Source organism: Hydra vulgaris, chromosome 12, assembly GCF_038396675.1.
Source record: "Hydra vulgaris chromosome 12, alternate assembly HydraT2T_AEP".
Classification (NCBI taxonomy): Eukaryota; Metazoa; Cnidaria; class Hydrozoa; order Anthoathecata; family Hydridae; genus Hydra; species Hydra vulgaris.
In genome coordinates this window covers 2,851,492-2,870,568 of record NC_088931.1, presented here as the reverse complement: position 1 = coordinate 2,870,568, position 19,077 = coordinate 2,851,492, and the positions used below count along the sequence as shown (strand labels likewise).

The 19,077-nt window shown below is 27.0% G+C and overlaps 1 protein-coding gene across 4 annotated transcripts in view; it reads left to right on the top strand.

Moving 5' to 3' along the window:
- Nucleotides 1–16,932: 16,932 nt before the first annotated feature.
- Nucleotides 16,933–19,077, top strand: part of LOC100215194 (uncharacterized) — a 28,274-nt gene continuing 26,129 nt past the window's right edge. The window contains exons 1-3 of one of the 4 annotated variants that reach the window (XM_065811244.1): nucleotides 16,950–16,993; nucleotides 17,174–17,255; nucleotides 18,597–18,734. The gene's annotated coding sequence lies outside the window, so the exon portion shown is untranslated. Of the gene's footprint in view, nucleotides 16,997–17,173; nucleotides 17,256–18,596; nucleotides 18,735–19,077 lie in introns of all 4 variants that reach the window. The other 3 variants (XM_065811245.1, XM_065811243.1, XM_065811246.1) reach the window with 3 other exon arrangements.

Here is a 19,077-nt window from a genome sequence, read left to right as displayed (position 1 = left end):
GTTATCAATAACCTATTGATGATATCTTGGTTACAATCTTTTCTAGAAAATTTTCTAGCATAGCTAAGTCTGTACTCCCGGAAATATTTGTTTCTGGCTTCGGCAGCCTCTTCCGACAATTGTCCAATTGGCAAAAGCGCATTCTCTACTATATCAGGACCATGTACTAAAACTTTATGCAGAGTTGAAGTCATTGGACACCAGGGATATAGTTCAACATAAAGCTTTGCAGTATCCAAAGTATACTGTCTGAACTTTTCTACATCAATCTTGTGGCCACTGGAAATTACTTCTAGGATAATTTTCATTCTGGAAATTAAATGGAAGTCTACTCCAGTGATATCTGCAGATGTTTCCGGGTCGTTGAAGAATCTCCTGCTTGTGTTGCCGTTATTGGTATTCCCAAATCCAACCTTAGGTATGTCGACAAGAATGCCCATTTTGGGCATTCTTGTCGACATACCTAAGGTTGGATTTGGGAATACCAATAACGTTGGAGAAAAATTCATCTTGGACCTTGATGTGCTTAGAACATGATTAAAATTTAGATGGCATCAACAGGCAGTTGAAATTAAGATTTTTAAATAGCTAGTGGTGTAAACTCATAGAAAAATGAAAAAAACTAAGAGGGTTTCAATGCGCACTACAACTTTTTCATTTTTAAAGTCAAAATTTACTTTAAAATTTGTTACAAAAATGCTAAGTTTTATGGTACATAACTTTTGTGGTAATTATTATTTCAAAACGGTAGTAAGAGTAAATAATGTACATAACTGTCATAGATTCATCCATGATATAACACTGTAAAACTTCTGTTGTAAACACTTGTACACAGCTTCAATAAACACCACTAAAATCGTTCGTAAATAAAATGAACCACGCAGATATAGATCGGATATTTAACTAGACTGTGTAGTTCCAATTACTACTTTTATAACCAAACCATTAACTGCTCATTAAGCGACCATTATCGAGAGATAATAAGGGTAGGTAATTAAGTGGGTACGGCCACTTTTAATAATTCCAATTTTGGCCAGCTAAAATCGTCAAATACTCCTACGTGCGACGTCTTTCATCAGTGGACGAACCTTGGAGAGCAATATCCATAATCGCCTTCAAAAGAAGAGGTTGATCTACTTCTAATCGCGGATGACCAGGTTTCTTTCTGACTTTCAGTTTTTCTTTGACTTCTGGATGCTCCAAGCAGATTTCCTCCATTCTAGCTTTTTTCAGTTCTCCAGTTTTCTTCTGTTGAGCTTTATCATACTTTTTTTTGGCCAGATCTTTACATAGATGAGCTAGTTTCTTCTTTTTCTTTTTCAAATCATCCTCTTTAGCTTCAGCAATAAATCCACTTCTCTTTCTAGTCTTCAGTCCGGCAACTTCGCAATTTAAAGCTGCAATCTAAAAATTGAGTCGATCTTGAGCCACTGTTCTTGCAATTTTTTGATTTTTCGTGGTCAACAAACTCAAAGTTAATGCACTTTGTTGATCATCAACAACAGATCGCTCATTGGTGGGCTCAACAAGCTGTGAGGAATTCTTGTCAAATTCAAGTTTTGGAGTATTGGCCCAAAATGATAATTGCTTGCTCTTGAACTTCATTGCTTTTTCATTAAATAAATTGATTAAATACATTACTCTTGATTCAAGGTCCTTATGCACCAGTTTCTCTTCTTTTAATGAATTCCATATACTATGGACTTCTTTCTGGATATTAGCCTTTTTTTAACGGGGATGAGCATTTCCATACGAGACCATCAATTAGTTAAGTAATGCGGCTTTATCCATATTTTAATATTGATTCATTTGTAATGTTTACATCACGATCAGAATAATGATTTTGCTCATCGTTACCGCAAGCTTTTTAAAAGAGTTTTTTAGTTTTTTCAACCCGCTACTCAACGCGGTTAATGCATGTACTGGAAAATACACGAGTTTTGCGTTTTTATAAAAAGGTTATGTTTCGCTGCATTTTTTTAACCCGAATAATTTTTAGAAAAAAAAGTTTTTTTTTCTCCTAGCGCTTTAGTTTGTCTAAAGTCAAAAAAGTTAAATTTTTTTTTAATTACTCAAGTTTAGATATAAAATTTTGCTTTATAGTTGATGGACCATATTTTGGTATAAAATAGTGCTGCTCTCAATGAAGATAAAACATTAAAATGAGAAAACAACTTTTTCAAACAAGTTTTAAGTTATATGTTTAATTTCTAACCAGTCATATGTCTGCAAACATACTAAAGGTCGAAAAAAATTAGTTATTTCAAGTTTAAAATCTGTTTTTTCCATTTTATATGAAAGTTTTTATTAGTATGAGTGTGAAGAACACGCAAATTGACATACGACTAGTTAGACTTTTAAAGTTAAATCTCTTAAGGTTTATTTAAAAGTCTAAGCTCAAAATTCAAACATTACTGTGATGTGAGCCATCCCTATTTTATAATGCCATAAAACTATTTAACTAAAGTTCAGGTCTTTAAATTATCATAGATTATATATTTTTTATTTGAATATATATATATATTTTATTTTTTTGTCGAAAATATATATACATATTTTCATACTCCATCGCAAAAGATATGTTAAGTTTTAAAAAATATATATATAGATATTGTTTAAACTTAACATATCTTTTAAAACTTAACATATCATATTGTTTAAAAACAAATGTTGCAGACCGGAAAAAAAATATGTTTGATATCACCGAGAACAAACAAGACAAAAAAGTTTGAGAACTTGCATTAACGGCGTTGAGTAGGGAGAAATTAGCGCTTCGAATTTTCAATAGACTTTACTTGTTTGCATTGCATCACGTTTTACAAACAACTTGAGAACATATAACAACTTTTAGAGTTTCGTATTTGAAATAACGACAATTTAATTTCAAAAAATGACAAATTTATGAGTTTACTTTTATGAGTTTACTTTGAACCACATTTTATAATCCGCTAAGGAGCGAATAACGATTGTGAATTTTATATACAAAGAGTTAATATTTCTAACATAATTTGATTCGCAGTCAAATGATAATATATTAATAAAACGATAGTAATTTTTATTTTACGTTAGCAGTTGTTATTTATTTAATGTCTCTGGGAAACTTATTAAATTAATTTATAATATTATATTATAAATAATTTAATAAAATATAATAAAACATCATTTCTATACCATTTAGTAGATGTTTATACCGTTAAAATCTGCTCATTAAAACTAAAAAAATTATTTAAACTGACATCATTTTGGCCTCAACACCCCCTATTCCATTGTCAATTAGTGTCAAACTTTCCAGCACTACCTCCCCCCTCCCCCTATATTTACTGACATCATTTATGGATGACCCATAAAGCGTTTCAATAATTCGCGGCAAAAAGCTAAACTTATTTACTAAGAAAAAAAAAACTATTCTTAAATAAGGAAACAGAATTGTAACGAAATATCAAGTTTAATTAAATAAACTAGAAAACTTATTAACTAAAAAAAGTGAACTAAAAAAAAAATTTTTATAAAATTTTTCTACATTTTTTTCATTCTTTTTTTTAGAGTCGTTGTTGAAAAAAACATCTTTTGTCACGATTTAACAATAACTGAAAGTTTAGATATGCAATTTATTCACGATTTTTATCAGTCCATATAATTAAGAAACTAATTTGCTATGTACGCTAGAACCAGAAGAAATTTTGTCTATTTTTTTTCTTACGCTTATTCGTTTATTACGTTATTACATCTATTCGTTTATTGAGTTTATTTATTTTTACGTCTTTTCGCTTTTAAAAAAGATTTTGGTATATTTTACATTTTTTCTCAATACTTACAATAACTTTCATTTTGGTTAGATTGATTTTTAGCAACAACCACGCTGAATAAAAGAAGCCAAAATACAAAACTCAGAATAAAATTGAAAAAAGGAAGAGCCATTTTCAAAGCAAGAACAATAAACCAGACAGTCTTTTAAAAAAACTTTAAAATAACTCATGTAAATAACATCTAGATTAATAAAAAAAAAAATTAAAGTTAAAAAAGTAAAGGACTGACTTTAAAAAAACCTTAAAAAAAACTTATTTTGTAACTTTTCATATAGCGAATTTAGTAGAACGGTTCAAAAAAGCACACTTTCAAATTTAAAATTATATAATCGATTGTAAAGAAAAGTGTCTTGATGTTATTTTATCATATAGATGAAATAACATCAAGTTCTTTATTATTCAGTAGATTTTTGTTACTTTTTTTACTTTAAGTTTTCAAAAATTTAAAGTAAAAAAGTTAACAAAAGTGCAAATCACAATATTTAAACAACCAGATTCTAATAACATATTTAAAATCAGGCCCGTAGCAAGCTTTTTGTTTTTGTTTGAAAATTTAACTTTATGAAAGGACACGGAGCAAACTCCAAACATTTATATATCTATGTTTATAAGTAAAGCTTGTAAAGCTTTTCAAAAGTATTGCGATAATCGGAGTCTGTTAACAATAAACCCCTAAAATGTTAACTTCCCTTGCATGCCATTAGTGTTAGAGTGATGAGTTTATAACATTTATATATACATTTGTTTAACATTTTAAACTAAATTTAAATTAATTAACAAGTCTCTAACGTCATCCAATAATCTCTTAGTGTTCAAAAATGACCATATTAATTTTGAGCAACCTCCCCAATAATTTAGGGGATTTAAAATATTATCTTTAATTAAGTTATAAGTTCGTGCGACAATCAAATTCTGTTCCTCATTCAAAAGTTCGGACCGAAAGTTAATTTAACTCTTTTTTCGTGAATAAGTAATCAAATGACGCGGACTTAAAATTTGTCGAAGAATTACGAAGAAAATTAAGTTTTTATAAGTGACTTTAGTCTACAAGCTCATTTGTATTTTTTTAAACTACATTATAATATTGTTCAAATTATTCTTATTTTTGTTATTATAAATTTGATAATTATCAAATTGATTTTTTTTCAAACTTAATTTCGTCATTGATTTTTTTTTTTTTTTTATTACATAAAGACATTCTTTAATGCAGTGATCGATTTTTAATTTTTATAAATTTTTGTTTTTTCTAAACTTGCCGTTAGAAATTATTACTTTTTTTCTGTAAAATATACGAATGGCGGAAGCAAGAAAAAGTCAAAAATGGTCTTATTGCCAAGCCCCTGAATATCTGTAGATAATAAAGTCATTAAAAACTTGTCATTAAAAATCACGTGTTTTTCTGAAGTTTGATCACGTGTTTTTCTGAAGTTTGAGTTTAATAAGTTTATTTTAGTTGACAATTCTAGCTTTGTATTTTTGGGGAATATGTCTGAAAAATTAATATATATGTAGCTGAAATACCGAATTCTCATGTTTTAGTATGTTATTTTATAAAAAGCATAATTTTGAATAATTTTATTTTTTTAACATATAAATAAAACGGTTTAAAAAAATATTATCCATGAAAGTATAAATTAAACAAAATACAAGATTTAATTTTAAATCGATTTAAATACAAGTATTGCATGGTATTATATCACGTCAAAAACGATGTAAAAAGGTTTCATAATTTGAAAACTTTTTTCAAATGTCAAACTAAGAAAATCTGGGTTAAAGTTTTAAGTTTTTAATATTTTTTCCAACTAAGAGCGCCATTTGTATCTGTCATTTTGTAAACATTCGTTTTAGACTTGTGGTATTTTGTCACCATGTACAACACATAACATACTATCAAATGACATTCATAACACAATATCCATAATTTTTGACTTGTGGCACTCTTGATCTGGGTGTACGATTTTATACAATTTATTTTTAATAAAGATTTGTTATTACTTTTAAAATAAATAAATCCTACTTAAAGAATAATATTTTATTTGTAAATTTAATTTATATTTGGTAGCATATTACTTTTATGTAATTTACTTTCATATGCAAGTTATTTTTTAACATAACTTTTTTTTAATAAGTTACTTTTATAGGTAAATGTAAATTACAGTTTGAGGAATTTTTATATTATGTAATGTAATTTTCAAAAGTAATTAACTTTTAAATGTAAAAGTAAACAGCTTTTTCATGTGACTTACTTTTATATGTAAAATTAAATTACATTTTAATGTAACCTTCTTTTACATAACTTACTTTGAAAGTAAGAAACTTTCATTATAAAGTATAAGTCGTTTCAAAAAATTAATTACTTATACGGAAATGTAAATTTACATAAAACGTTTAAAATTACTTATGTAACTTACTGTAAAATTACTTACGTAATTTTATGTAAAATTACTGTAAAATTACTAAAATTTTATGTAAAATTACTGTAATTTACTTTTTGATAAAAACTCGTGTAAGTAAAAAAAAAGTAAGTAAAAGAGCCATCTTTATTCTTTCACTTTTATTTTTACAAAAAATTACTTTGCTTGACTAAAAAGGAGTTCTACTTTTATTGCAGTTTTTTTTATCAGTTTACCTTTTTTCGTTTGATAACTTACTTCTTCGACTTTTGATTTTTCAAAATTTCTTACTTTTATTTTTAGCTGGTTTTTCTATTTCAATAATGTTTGATGAAACTTTTTTTTACATGTGAAACATCAACATTATCTAGTTTTGTCTATGAAATTATGATACCATCTAATGGTTAGGAGACAGAGGATACTGAAATGAACCTCTTTTTTGTTGTAGCTTTAATCTTTTTGGCACGATCTAGTTTTCTTTTTTTAGCCAATACAGGTTTTTTTTTTCATTTTTCCTTGAATTACTTATAAGCATCCATAAGTTGCAGTTATTTTTCTTTTAAGTTTCTTTCTTTTCTGTTGGATTCTGTCCTGATGATATTTCAGTTTTTGCTGAACGTGCTTCTTGTGAAGTTAAAACAAAGAATTTATGTTGACCTGTTTTGGTTGCTAACTTTTTTCGTGCACTGGTCACAGGATATACCATGACACCATTATGTCCATCATATGCACAGCATTTAAATAAAAATATAACAGTGGTCACAAAAAAGAGGTCCATTTCAGTATCCTCAGTCTCCTAACCATTGGATGGTACCATAATTTCATAGACAAAACTAGATAATGTTGATGTTTCACATGTAAAAAAAGCTTCATTGAACATTATTGAAATAGAAAAACCAGCTAAAAATAAAAGTAAGATGTAAAAACATTCAAATACAATAGATAACGTAAAATAAATGTACAAATATTCAAATAAGTTTAAAATATTATTTCTTAATTTACAAAAAGTTGAATTGTTGTTATGAAATTAATGATGACTTCATGAAATGATTTACTTAGAAGCAGGAAAAACGCAAAACTTAAAATTGCGACAGAATTCAATTGTTATAAGTTTAGCTACGATCTCATTTTCTTTTAGCTCAGTAAAGTTGGTATAACTAATCACATCAAAATCATCATTATTTATTGCTAACTGAATTCTTGGCCATAGGTGCAGACTGATTATATGTAACAACAATTTCAGTTTCTAAAATAGAAGCCTTCTTCAATGTCGTTTTTTAACTGTTTTAAAAGATTTTAGAAAACAACCTTTCCAGATTCCAGCGAAGCATTAAAGTATGTATCGAATGCGATAAAACGTTCATCTTTTGATTTGATATCTGTTTCTGAAAAACTAATTTCTTAAAAAGTTGATGATTGAAATTTCTGAGAAAACAATTATTAATAGTTAAATGCAAGTTAGGAAAGTTTATTCAAAAGTTTATGTTTCATTCAGAAATTTAGTTTTTATTGAGTATCAAAGTTGCATGTTGAAATTTAAGTTATAACTTTTATTTTATATTATTTTAGCAGAAACACAATAGGCCAATACTAAGCGAAGAACAATTGACTTCAGTAGTTTCCTTATCTCAAGCAAATGCTTGATTTTGATGTTCAAATATATTTTTAAACATACTGTTTACAACTAAATTTTACAGTGTGCACCTGGTCACAAACCCGTTGTTACAAGAAAGATCAAACCAGTTTTCAAACAGATAGTTATAGCTTGTCAAATGAGCAGGATCCATTTCATGGATCATTGCTCATTTGACAAGCTACAAGATCCTGATTGCCATGGAGTTGGAATCATTACATCATTTGCGCTAATAAGAAAACTTCTTTCTATTTCATTCTCATGTTCTTTCAGATTTTCATTCTCATTTGTGCTAATCAATGACTCATCAGTACCATTAGTTATTTAAATGTCATCAACGGTCGAATCAGCTAAAATATACTGACTGTAGTTAAAAAGCAAAAAAACTGAGTGTAGAATGTTTAGCAAATACGCATCACTTGGAATTGCCTTAGAATCTAATGGATAAATTCCACACAACCTGAACTAAAATAATATATTTTTTGGAATCATTGCTTTTTCTCATGCTGAATCAAAAATACCTGCAAAATTTGAGCGACAAATAATTACTCCTGGAAACTGACCCATTAGATCTTGTGCTATAGAGCAATAATAAATTTTCAGTGGCTTGAATTTGATGCAATCGCACGGCTGAATCCATTATTATGTGTGTAAAGGTATTTCAATTATATGTATTTGGTTTTGGATAACAATACCAATTGGCTCAAGTAAGTTGTGAGAACCGAACCCATCTAGAAAGAAAAACTGAGAACGTTGTGTGCCAGTATTTTCCAAAAATGTCTTTGTAAACCATAACTTTGCTAGCCCCTATTTAGTCCAACCTGTTCCTTTTGGACCAGTTCCAATTTATTTCTAGTGGTGCAGACTCTGCGTTAAAATCAATTAAAGACCTGGATGTCTTTCCCTTTGCTATCATTTGAGGTAAAATAAACTTGTTATGTGCATTCACACAGGCAATCAAAGTGATTAAATCTCACTGCAAACACTTTTCTTAGTTTTACGTTAATTTGAACCAGTTCCATCCATATCTTTTACTTTATCCATACACTGATGCCGTACTGAGGCTGTTCTCTAAGGTTGTCGCAGAATAAAATTATGCCCATAACTGCGCTTTATCAAAGACCAACACTGTTTGATTGGAAGTTTCTTCTTGAAGTTCAGTTTATGCTTTCTAGTTTCCCGGACACTTTCCAGCATAATTTAAGAACAGTGACTATCCAAAACACACCCTTAACTTTGCCCTGTTGCTAGCATAATCGATAAGTTTTTTTTTCAGAACAAAATTTAGAGTAGGTTTTCTTCCTGGCTTTGCTCCATTAGCAATTTTCCCAGAGTACCTGTGTCACATGGTACATTGTACAATATTGCTGCCATACGCCCCGAAAATGATGACTCTGATCTGACATGGTTAACTGCACTTATCATATTTTCTTCACTTCATTTCATGATTTTGCCCCGTTTCTTAACGGCGACTGACTGATCGATTGAATGATTAGTATTATTAACACAAATGTCATGTGCACTACTATCCGAAGTTAAAAGAGTTGCACCACCGTGAAGGTGATTTATTTTATAACTTTTTGAAACCTATGTTGTTGAACCAGTCTTTCCAATAGACTCCCTGTATAATTGTAGTAATGATCTACATCCCCCACCTCTTGTTTTAACTATATTAATTTTCAAGACAGGACCGAGATAAATAATATTATAACACAAAATGTCATATTGATTTAAACAAAGTGCTCAAAATTTAAAAAAGCTAAAATTATTAACATATGTTGAAAACCATATGTCAATATCTTATCAAATTTTATTTCAAATTGCTTGGTAATCTAATTTAATAATTTAGTCTCTTTTTTTCCCTCTCTATATATGTAAGCTTTGTATAGAGGAGAGATTAGGGCGGACGTGTATTTCAGGCACCCCCTTTAGAAGTCCGTAAAAAAAGAGTTACGTTTTACGCATAACATTAATTGAAAATTATACTCTGACCTTGAACCTAAAAATAAGGTTTATTTTATTGAAAGCCATACCCAAACCAAACCCTAAGCCAATCCTAAACCAAACCCGGATCCTAACCCTAAGTTTCAGGGTTGGGTTTTTTAAAAATTTTTAAAAAATAAAGTAAATTTTCCATAATTTGATTAATTTTATTTTTATTTTTTATGTAAGTTTTTTAATGTTTTATTTTTTTTTAGGTGCTGGAAGAGCTCATAATTGCTGTAAAAGTCAGGAGAGTTACCAGCCATACTGGTTAAGCCTTTGGTATTGGTGCATTACAAGCAGAGTAGGTGGCCTCAATTATTATTAAGAGTAAAATGGAGAACGAAAATTTAAAACATGGAGCAACATTTTATCTATCAACAGGTGATAATCCTTTTCAAATTACTGTAGGAGTTTCAGATTTAAAATTGAAAGAACTAAATCTTCAAATATGATGCCTTTTCAGATGCTGCTAACTTTACAGACCCTTTTAGAACTTTCCAAAGCAAGTACTTAAGTTTTAGTCTCTAGTCTAAAAAGTTCATTTGGAGCAAACTGCATAACTAAAAATGTATTTGGGAAACTACACATACTTCAGTCACAAGTTAGATCATTCTATTTTACAGAACTAGTTAAGTTTTAAGGAAATCAAAGGTAAAAAATTGATTGCAACTTGGTTTATGTTAAAAATATAAGCAACTTTGTAATGAATATTATAAATGAAAGAAATCTAAACCCTTTTAAAGCACTTGTTAATATAGCTGTAGATGCAGGAGGAGGTTTTACGAAGTTTGCATGTAATTTGTTTGATCCTGATAATCAGCATTCATCTTCTTCAAAGTATCAAGACAGTTGAGTTCAACGTACACAGATATTAGCAGTAGATGAGAACGTTCCTGAATCCAAATTGAATTTAGGATTATTCATATTAAAACTTAAGTTGGAAGAAGTAAAATTTTATATGGCTTTTGACTTAAAATGCGCAAATGTTATATTGGGTTAGTCTTCACACTCTGGAAAATATGCATGTTTTTACTGTACATGATTAAGCTCATTGACTTCTGGCAATCTTAGAACATTTGGAAATCTTGATTACTGGGCTGATAAATATAATAATGATGAATGTCCAACAAAAAAATGTCAAATTATACCAATGTGATTAATAAAAGATTGATTTATTTAGATGAGAATCCTGAAACATTTATTATTCATAAGATTGCTCCACCAGAATTGCACTTGATGATGGGAGCAATCTTATGAATAATAAATGTTTGAGTTTTAGGCAAAGTTTTCATTATTTATCTATGATCCCGGATATAAAATCTGGCAGTCTTTATATCATAATATTTTTCAAGGATCCTATGGAGTTGGATGGGATGGAAATAACTCAAACAAAATACTTAAAAGTCTTGAACAACTGTGATTAAGGAAATCCCAAAATACCAAACTTAATATTATCTGTAATAAATTGTTTGCAAGCTTTTAAATTGGTAAAAGATGCAGCTTTTGGAAGACATTTAAACTCAGAGTTTGAAACAATTATCAACAACTTTGCTGAGGTTTTAAAATCTATACAAAATGAAATCTATGATGCAAAAATAGAGGGATTAACATAAAAACTAAATGAAAAATACATATTATTGTAAATTACCTTGTTCCTCTTCTAAAATACCATAATATAGGCCTAGGAAATTTTGCAGAACAGGATGAAGAGGTAGTGCATGGTAAGTTTAAACCTACTTGGAAAAGATATAAAGTCAGCACAGAACGTAGTAAACATGGAGAAAATTTAAAAAAAGCTGTTGTTGATTTTAATACAAGAAGAATCAAATAATAAAATCAGTGTTTATATGTGTCTTTTTATTGTGAAGTAAGAATGAATTAAAAGGTGCTAATTGAAGCTTGGGAACATCAATACCCTAACAATATCGTCTAGGACTATAATAAGACTTTATAATTTTTTTAAGACTACCTTAATTAACATCAAAATTCATCATTAGATTTCAAATTTCATCATAAAATCTTTTGGAGTTTAGAACTGGTGACCATGTAAAATTAAACCTTCCCCCCCCCCCCCCCTTCAAATAAAGGGATTTTTTTTTTTACTTTTTTTGTTACTTAGCACGGGATTTCAATTTTAAATAGTTGTTTCTTAATTATATATATTAGTAGAGACTAAATAAATCAAATTTTTTTAATTGACACAAACTTTAACATGGCGGTCAAATTTCAGAGCAGTGCGGATTTTTTATATTTTTTTTTATTTTTTATTATAGCAGTTTACAAAGTCAGTCGTTATACAATAAAATAAACTGTTAAAATACTTTTACAAATATATAAATATAGCAGACTAACAATATAAACTAGGTTTCCGAAAGAAGATCACAAGGATCTTATCATCGGGACCTTATAAAATATAATAAAATATATCGTTTTTTACATCTTTTTTAATATTTTTTTTTTAACAATAATTGTGAAGTGCAAGGTTTTATGAAGAATACATATATATTAATCTTTTACACGAGTTAAACTGTAAATAATATAAACTAGCAAAATATTGTAAACAATATAAAATACAAAACGTGAGAAAGAAATAAGAAAAAAAAGTTCACAAGTTAAGTTAAAATAACAAGAAATTAAATTTTTTCAAGTGATTAGTAATATTGTAAAATGTTATCTTGAGAAAGAATAAAATTTTTTGCTTTGTTTTTAAAAAGATGAAGAGAATAAGTGAGATCAAAATCAAAATTTGGCAAAACAAGTTTATTCCACAGGTGTGGCGCACGATAGGCAAGACAATTGATTAAAATTTGTGTAACAAAAAAGATTTTTCTAAAAAATTTATGTTTTTAAGTTCGTATTTGTTGGTTTGTTTTAAATTGAAGAGATCTTTAGAGAACGGAGGAGATTGTTTTTCCCTAATAAACAAAACATAAAATTTTCAAGACGTTGAGTTCATATATATTTAAAATTCTCATTTCAATAAAGTTTGGTTTACAATGAGAAAAACGATCAGCAAAGTTAATTATGCGAATTGCCCGTTTCTGACAGCAATAAAGACGTTGTAGTTTACTTTTTTCAGTACTTCCCCAGGCAATATTTGCATAATTTAAGTAACAATGAATAAATGAGAAATAGAGTTGTCTTAAAGTTATCTTATTGAGATAATTTCGAGCTTTGTATAAAACTCCAATATTTTTAGAGACTTTAGAGCATATGTAATTAATGTGTTGATTCCAAGTAATGTTCTCATCGAGATAAACACCTAGAAATTTGGTGACGGGATCTCTTTTAATTTCAATATTGGCAATAAAGATTTGAGGCAAGTTTGAGGGTAAGCGAATGAAAAAGTGTCCCTTTAGTTTTTTCGGTGTTTAGTGTTAGTTTATTAGATTTGAACCAGTGGATTATTTTTATGGTCCCACTATATGTGAGTAATGACCATGGGAAAAAAAGTTTGAAAAAAAAATAATTTTTACCTATGCGGGTTTGCAGTTTTTAGAAAAACTGATAATTTATGCATAAATGTAAGGGGGCCTATAACTTTTAAATTATTGAAATCTGAAACTTTTTAGATTTTTTTTTTTTGTATATTACCATATGCTATGAAACTTAAATAATTAAAAATATATATATATACATATATATATACTAGTGGGGTAATGTGCGTTAAAAGATTAAAATGAAAGTGTTACAATATAATAAGACATACAAATTTAAAACAATCAGACATTTATTGTTCGAATGACGTCATTTAAAGTTCAGACAATGTAACTATAATAATTATATATAATTAGATTGTTTTAAGAGCAACCCATGAGATATTGTAGGGGAATTGTACAACCATCATAACAGGTTCAGGAAAAGATGGAGGTTTTCTATCAAATCTGGAATAGTTAACCAGGAGGCAATTATTCTAATCTATTTGTATGCTGCACTGTAATAAATATAACTGTTAAACTGCATGCTCCAACTAATTCAAAAGATTGTTTTACTGGCTCTATCTAAGGTTAACTGATTTAAGAAAAAGAAGTTAACTGATTTAAGATTTGTTCTTATGTCTATTTTAAATAACCGAATTGAATACCTAGCAAAATCTCCAGCATTTATCACCTTAAAAGACCATAAAAAAAACTTTCAATCAAAACCTGCTTGCCGTCTCATTAACCCGGCAAAAAGCGAAATCGGAATAATAAGCAAAAAAATCTTAGACATTACTAACACATACTTAAGAAACAGCCTAAAAGTAAACCAATGGAAAAATACCACCGACTTTATTAATTGGTTCAACGGCATAGAAAACAAAAATAGTTGTTTCTTCATCCAATTCGACATAAATGAATTTTATCGATCTATAACTACAGAAATATTTAATAAAGCCGTTTCCTTTGCAAATCAACACACCACAATAACAGACGAACAACTTAGAATTATAACCCATAGCCGAAAATCCTTCCTCTTCTACAACAATTACACATGGATAAAAAAATTGAACCATGAATGTTTTGATGTAACAATGGGCAGCTACGATGGCGCTGAAATTTGCGAACTTGTAGGGATCTACATTCTCAACGAATTATCTAATATAATTATAAAAACCGACATAGGGCTTTACCGTGATGATGGCTTGTTGATGATACGCAATTTTAACGGCCAAGAAATGGAGCGAATCCGATAAAATATAATCCAAAAGTTTAAAGACGTTGGATTTCAAATAGACATAAGAACAAATCTTAAATCAATTAACTTCCTTGATTTAACTTTCAATTTAGCCCAAAACACCCATAAGCCTTTCAAAAAACCCAACGATAATCTTCAATATATCCACATATCTTCTAATCACCCACCACAAATTATTAAACACTTACCTACTTCAATATCAAACAGATCACAAAATTCCTCCAGCGAAGTTATATTTAATCAATCTAAAAACGAATATGAACAAGCTCTAAAAAATAGCGGATACAAAAACTACTCCCTCAAATATCAGATCAAACAAAAAATATCCCAGAAAAATCGTAAACGCAATATCATATGGTTCAACCCCCCATTTAATAAAAACGTCTCCACAAATGTTGCAAAAATGTTCTTGTATTTACTAGAAAAAAACTTCCCTAAGACACACAAACTTCACAAAGTCTTAAACAGAAACACTGTAAAGGTAAGCTACAGTTGCACTGAAAATATAGAAAAAATTATAAAAACCACAACAAAAAAATTATCTTCCCTAGAATTGAAAATAATGATCCAAAATGCAACTGTCGAAACAAAGCAGAATGCCCCCTGAATGGTAAGTGCAAATCAACAAATATTATATATAAATGCATCATCGCAGCAAAAAACCAACCCAGCAAAGTTTATATAGGATTAACGGAAGGTGAGTGGAAAACCAGATACAACAACCACAAATCATCATTCAACAATATTAAATACAAAAATTCGACCGCCCTATCAAACTATGTCTGGGATTTAAAAACAATTTTAATGTAACCCCTATGCTAACATGGTCTATTCTCAAATCAGTACCCCCCTACTCAAATATTTCCAAAAGATGCCCACTATGTCTGTATGAGAAATTTACTATTATATCATATCCAAAACCTGAAGAACTGTTAAATAAGAGAACCGAAATTATATCAAAGTGCCGCCACGAAAATAAATTCTTATTAAAAAATTACAAAGCTCGCTACAAACCTGACTAACAACTATAAATAAAAATAACTATACTAATCTGCTCCATATATCTCTAGGCTAACTAATAAATTACTCACATGCACAGCTTTTGTAATATATTTCATAATATTATGTATATTTTTATATCAATTTTAATTCTTATTTTCTTATTTTTATTTTATTATTTTTTAATACACAAATAATACACATTAACACATAAAAAATATTTTAAACAACATTAAACATATAACTATTTCACAATTATTAGCCAACTATAAACAAATTAATAATATTATTAACCTAACTACTAATCAATTTCCGTCCCGTAACGATCTAAAATACAAATATAAACCGTAACGTCCACTAAACAAATCGTAGCAAAATTAAACTTTTACTACTTGCCTGATGATTGTGATAACACATGAAACTCAGAGTTGCAATATTAAATTATTTTAATTTCTAATTTTAATTATTTTAAACTCTAATTCCTGGTACTGCGGGTAACAGTAACATATATATTATGTAGCTCTAGTTTATCTATTGAGCACTCTTCCAAGTATACAATATTATACATGATAATATAAAGATATTTTCTTTATTCATATATATACACTTACGTATATATATATATATATATATATATATATATATATATATATATATATATATATATATATATATATATATATATATATATATATATATATATATATATATATATATATATATATGTAAATTATGTTAGTGTATTTTACAAATAGAGTGCTCAATGTTCTTAAAGAACAGAGCAATAATTAATTAGTAAAAAACACTTATCTAACTTTTATCTTCGACTTCAAGTCGAAGATAAAAGTTAGATAAGTGTTTTTTACTAATTAATTATATATATATATATATATATATATATATATATATATATATATATATATATATATATATATATATATATATATATATATATATATATATATATATATATATATATATATATATATATATATATATATATATATATATATATATATATATATATATATATATATATATATATATATATATATATATATATATATTCAAGTTTCATAGGATATGATAATATATAAAAAAAAATCTGAAAAGTTTCAGAATTCAATAATTTAAAAGTTGTAGCCCCCTTGCATTTATGCATAAATGATCAATTTAATCTTTCCGAAAACTGCAATCCCACAAAGGTAAAATTTTTTTTTTTTTCAATTTTTTTTTCTCAGTCATTATGCACATATAGAGGCACTATAAAAATTATTCGCCAAATTAAAAATCAAAAATTTTGAAAGTATAATGTACCCTAGTGTTTAAAAGCAATCAAAGATAGTGGGCGAGATTGAGTGTTGGGCGAAATAACGTCAAGTTACCCGTTAGTTTGCGATTTGAAAAATTTTTTACGACATGTTTTCAAATTTGATATTTTCACTTCTGAAATTTAATGACTCGAACACGTGATCCCGCTATGAAGATTCGTATATATGGTGGTACTTTTAATATATCAAAATAAATATAAATTTTTCTATTTAAAATCGTAACCCAAAAATTGCATTAAGTCTTAATAATCATCTTAAGCAGTTTTTGCCATATAAACTAAAATAAATAAAAAACGACTAAACTTATACATTTTATATATATTTTTTTAAATATTTGTATGTTTCAAGATATATTGGGTTACTTTTGTTTTTGTTGGTTTGCTCAAAGTGTAACTAGCAATGGTTTATTGGCAATAATTCTTAGTCTAAAGTAAGCGACAATAATCTCTAGACTAAAAAATTAAATTTTCAATTTAAATTTTAAAACATAGCACCCATTATCTATCTATTTTACTTTCTCTATAATATATAGACTATATATACATCTTATAACCCAGTGTATTTGTTTTCAACAGTTTTTCATCTATAGAAAATTTGTTCTTGATCCTATTTGATTCTTGAAAACTTTTTTCCTGTCAGAATAAAGTAATTAATATTTTATCTCAGTATACTACAAAAGTGATTTGATTAATGGGATAGTATCTGAGTATACTGTTAATGTGATATTATAAAGTTTACAGTACCTTAGTATACTATAAACCTTATGATATCAAACTCTTATTGTAACTAAGTGTGATAGACTTTCAAAAGTTTTTAATATGCTTCTTCCTTAGACAAAAAACAAATATTTCTACATTTTGAAACTATTATCTTAGATTATCATTGATTACTCTGTTATAAATCATCTAACTAAAAAAATAAAATTTGAGGTTTTCATTTTAATTTAAATTTATATATATATATATATATATATATATATATATATATATATATATATATATATATATATATATATATATATATATATATATATTTATATATATATATATATACACACACACACACACATATATATATATATATTTATACATATATATATATATATATATATATATATATATATATATATATATATATATATATATATATATATATATATATATATACATATATATATAATTTTATTTTATTTTTGACTGTTTTTATCAAAGTTATGGTGTAAATTTTTTTTTTTTATAAAAGTTTAATTTTTTTAAAATATATAAAAAAATAATAATAATAAATCATAATAAGTATAATTTTTAATTTCTTCAAAAAAGCAATAGAAATGCTAAATTAATTTTTTATAACTGCTTATTGTTATTTCTACAATTTTTTTAAATAATATGATAATTATATATAATTTTATACTTTAAAAAAACACTTTAGGGAGTTATTTGGAATAATATAATGATAAATATATTAAATTAATATCATAATTAAACTTTTTACCAGTTTCAAATAAAATCTTAATAAATTTGAAAAAATAACAATAGTTTTGATAATTATAAGTTAATTTTATAATTCTCATTTAAAAGCTATTGCTTCTAAAAACAATTTTTAGTTTGTTAATTTTATTATATTTTTGTCTTTTATTTAATTCATTTTATCTTACCTTGCGTTTTATCTACCTAGCATTTATCTATCTTATCTACCTAGCATTTATCTATCTTATCTACCTAGTGTTTGTGTTTATTAAAAAGTGGAATCTTATTTTTAAACTTTTTTTTAGGTATAAAGTATTTGTCAAACAATTCAAATATCAAAGATGGTTAAGTTTGCAAACATTATCTCATTTTGTTAAACAATTTAGATATCAAAGGGAAAATATGATTGACTTTTAGCACCTCATTTTGTTAAAAATTTTTAGGTATAAATTTTACTGAAATATTTCTATAATTAAATATTGATATGAAAAATAAAATAAAAAATCTAATTAAATAAATTTCCATCAAATTAAAAAATTAATTGCAAATATTTATATATTTTATAAAATTTAGAAAATTGAAATATGAATGAATTAGTTTCAAATGTTTTAAATATAATAAATTTTTTTAAAATCAAGTTTTATTCCAATTTGAATGTAAGTTAAGAATTAATTAACTCTGCACCATACAATTTTACCGCCTGCACAACTTTTGAAGAAATTTGAATTTTTTTTGGAATAAATATATTTTATTTTATTTCTTTTAAATGTGGGTGACTGATAACTG